Raw genomic sequence first — 4,027 nt, 5'->3', positions numbered from 1 at the left:
AAATAGGTCAAAAATCACTGTATGTAGTTTTGAGGTGTTAGAAATTGGCTCTGGGTACCTGAGACTTCTGCTTAAGCTCCAGGGAGTTTAAGGAGAGGCACTTCTCCCACTTGTAAGATCACTGGTGCCCAATGTGAGTGAGCATCTTTTCTTCAGTTCTGAGCTTTCTTGCTATATCACGGCTGGCCAATAGACCATAATATCCTTAAAAGGCTTTCAGTTGACTTTAACCCCTAGAAAGGGTTTGGCAGTACAGAATCTAGGTCAAGCCCACCAAGTAGATTAGTAACTTAATAACTATGTGTCTTATTTAAGAAGAAAGTGCCATTATAATACAATAACTCAAGTGTGCAACCAAGTTACCTTTTGAGCTTGTTAAACAAATGGCTGGGTTCAGGCTCCCAGCTTTTTTGATTTGGTAAGTCTGAGATGGGGCCTGGGGCTTTGCATTTGTAACAAGTTGCCGGGTGATGTCGAAACTGCTGGTCAGGGCATTGCACACTGAGAAAGCACTGTTCCAGGAGGTTTAGCTCATCCCCTTGACGTGGTTCCCTCATGTCTCTTTGTTTGACAAATGTGAGATAAAATCTAGATTAATGGTACTAAAACTTACTGCTTAAGATCAGATGCTACCAAGTCATTTGATGGATATCCTTAGCTTTAGGTTTTGTGTTGATTCAGATGCAGTCTAATCTTAGATTTAATGTAGATTTAAAAACTATATATAATAAAAATCAGTTCTAGCATGTAGTACCTAACAATTTCACAAATCAAAAAACCTCAGAAATATACTTACTGCCTCATTCCTTAATCCCCCCAACTCCCTATAATTTGACCACTAACCTTATCACATATGGTATTTAATTTGCTTTCTTAAATGTTAAACAAGAAACCCATGGGTTTTCTTTACCCTCATCCTGAATCCTTCCACTAGCATTTGACACTGTGGATCTCTTTGTTTTTCTGGGAACGCTCTCCTCCCTTTTTAGTGTCCTTTTCATTGACTTCTCATCTTCCACCCCTTCTCTCCTTTACCGTTTGCAGACATCAGTAATTGATTGTAGCACTCCTATCAAGAACTTTCCTCATAGCTCAGTTGGTAAAGAATCTGCCTGCAATGCAGGAGACCCAGGTTCAATTCCTGGGTTGGGAAGATCCCTTGGAGAAGGGAATGGCTACCCACTTCAGTATTCTTGCCTGGAGAATCCCACGGGCAGAGGAGCCTGGCAGGCTACAGTCCATGCGGTCGCAAAGAGTCGGACATGACTTAGCGACTAAACCAAACAACTCCTATCAAAAGAATTTGAATAATTCTTCACAACACAGCCCATAAACACTCTTAGTTGATTGGTTTTTGTCCTTGAGGTGAAACGTGTTGTGAAGACTCCCTCCAGAAGCAGATTTTAACCTCTAATTTTCTTAAATTAATCATACTTGTTTACTTCAATATACCAAGTTATTAAATATAAAATGAATACAAATACCAATAAATATCTTCAGTATTGGACTTTTTTTTAACATTTTAGTACATACAAATACCAATAAATATCTTTAGTATTGGACTTTTTAACATTTTAGTATAAGTTGTTGAAGACCTGTACAGGCAGGGAGCCAACAGAGATGAATAAGGTGACAAAAGATCAAACTGAAAATTATTTGCAGAGGTAATCGTAAGGGTCTCATTCTATCTTCTTTTAATCCCATGCTGATTTGTGAGATAAAAGAGAATGTTAAATCTAACTAGACTGGGACAGAGAATACAATCTGGATGATAAAGCAGAAACTTTCTCTTTGAATCTGAGCTACTAAAAGAAACAAGCTTTCTTTATGTTTGAAAATTACTTTGTGTACAAGGGCACTTTAAATCTCAGTGGGAAAAGGAAATAGAAATGCTGTCAGGAAAAAGGACAGGATATCGTCTTATTTATTCATTTCTTGTTGGCTCTCTGCCTATTCACAGCCACATGCAATGACAAAAAAATACAGACACATGCAAGAATCTTTAGAATAGCATTGTTATAGCAAAAAAAAATTGGAAAGTCCATCAAAAGGGTAGTCTTTAAGTAAACTGTGATAGATTTATGTAATTATACCATGCAGCAGTATAGTTTAAAAAGGCAGATCCATTCAGTCATTCATAGGACCAATATTAAGTCTCTACTAATCCTAGGTGCTGAGAATAATGCGGAGAATATGATAGAGGGTCTCTGCCCTCAGGGAGCTTCCAGGCTAGTGAATTTTTTTTTTTTTTTTTGCAAATTATATATCATATGGGTTATTACAAGATATTGAATATAATTTCCTGTGCTATACAGTAAATCCTTGTTGCTTCTTTATTTTATGTATAATAGTTTATATCTGTTAACATCATACTCCTAATTTGTCCCTCTCTTCCCCCCTATCCCATTTTGTAACCATAAGTTTGCTTTCTGTACAGAAATAAACTCTCAGACAATGGACATAGGTTTTTAATTCTCTTGGGTAAATACCCAAGAGTGAAATTGTGGGACTTTATAATAACTCTGCTTATATTTTGAAGAAGTGCCAAACTGTTTTCCAAAGTCACTGCAACATTTTACATTCCCATCAGCAATGTCTGAGAACTCCAGTTTCTCCGTATCCTGGCCAATACTTGCTACTGTCCATCTCTTTTTATTATAGTCATCCTAGTGTGTGAAATATATCTCACTGTGGTTTTGATTTGCTGTTCTCTGATGACAGATGATGATGAGCATCTTTTCATGTGCTTCTAGGTCACTTGTATATCTTCTTTGGAGAAATGTCATTCAAATCCATTGCCTATTTTAAAACATGGGCTCTTAATCTTTGGTTATTAAGTTAAAAGTTTGCTACATAATCTAGATACTTGATCCTTATCAGATATATGACACAAATATTTTCATTTCATTCTGCAGATTGTCTTTTTTCCTTTTTTGATGGTATATCCTTTGAGGCATAAAAGTTTTTGATTTTGATGAAGTCCATTTTATCTTTTTTGTTTTATTGTTTGTGCTTTTGGTGTCATATATAAGAAATTATTGCCTAATCCTTTAGGCATATACCCTGAGGAAACCAAAATTGAAAAAGACACATGGACCCCAGTGTTCATTGCAGCACTATTTACAATAGCTAGAACATGGAAGCAACCTAGATGTCCATCGACAGATGAATGGATAAAGAAGCTGTGGAATACAATGGAATATTACAGCCATAAAAAGAAATGCATTTGAGTCAGTTCTAATGAGGTGGATGAACCTAGAACCAATTATACAGAGTGAAGTAAGTCAGGAAGAGAAAAACATCATATAGTGACACATACATGTGGAATCTAGAAAGATGGTACTAATGAAATTATTTTGCAGGGCAGCAATGGAGACACACAGAGAACAGACTTAATGACACAGGGTAGGGGGAGGAAGGAGAGGGTGGGATGCATGGAGAGAGTACCATAGAAACTTATATTCAGATCAGATCAGATCAGTCGCGCAGTCGTGTCCGACTCTTTGCGACCCCATGAATCGCAGCACGCCAGGCCTCCCTGTCCATCACCAACTCCCGGAGTTCACTCAGGCTCATGTCCATCGAGTCAGTGATGCCATCCAGCCAGCTCACCCTCTGTCGTCCCCTTCTCCTCCTGCCCCCAATCCCTCCCAGCATCAGAGTCTTTTCCAACGAGTCAATGCTTCGCATGAGGTGGCCAAGGTACTGGAGTTTCAGCTTTAGCATCATTCCTTCCAAAGAAATCCCAGGGCTGATCTCCTTCAGAATGGACTGGTTGGATCTCCTTGCAGTCCAAGGGACTCTCAAGAGTCTTCTCCAACACCACAGTTCAAAAGCATCAATTCTTCGGCGCTCAGCCTTCTTCACAGTCCAACTCTCACATCCATACATGACCACAGGAAAAACCATAGCCTTGACTAGACGGATCTTTGTTGGCAAAGTAATGTCTCTGCTTTTGAATATGCTATCTAGGTTGGTCATAACTTTCCTTCCAAGGAGTAAGCGTCTTTTAATTTCATGGCTGCAG

Source organism: Bubalus bubalis, chromosome 11, assembly GCF_019923935.1.
Source record: "Bubalus bubalis isolate 160015118507 breed Murrah chromosome 11, NDDB_SH_1, whole genome shotgun sequence".
Classification (NCBI taxonomy): domain Eukaryota; kingdom Metazoa; phylum Chordata; class Mammalia; order Artiodactyla; family Bovidae; genus Bubalus; species Bubalus bubalis.
This window is presented reverse-complemented; position numbering follows the sequence as displayed.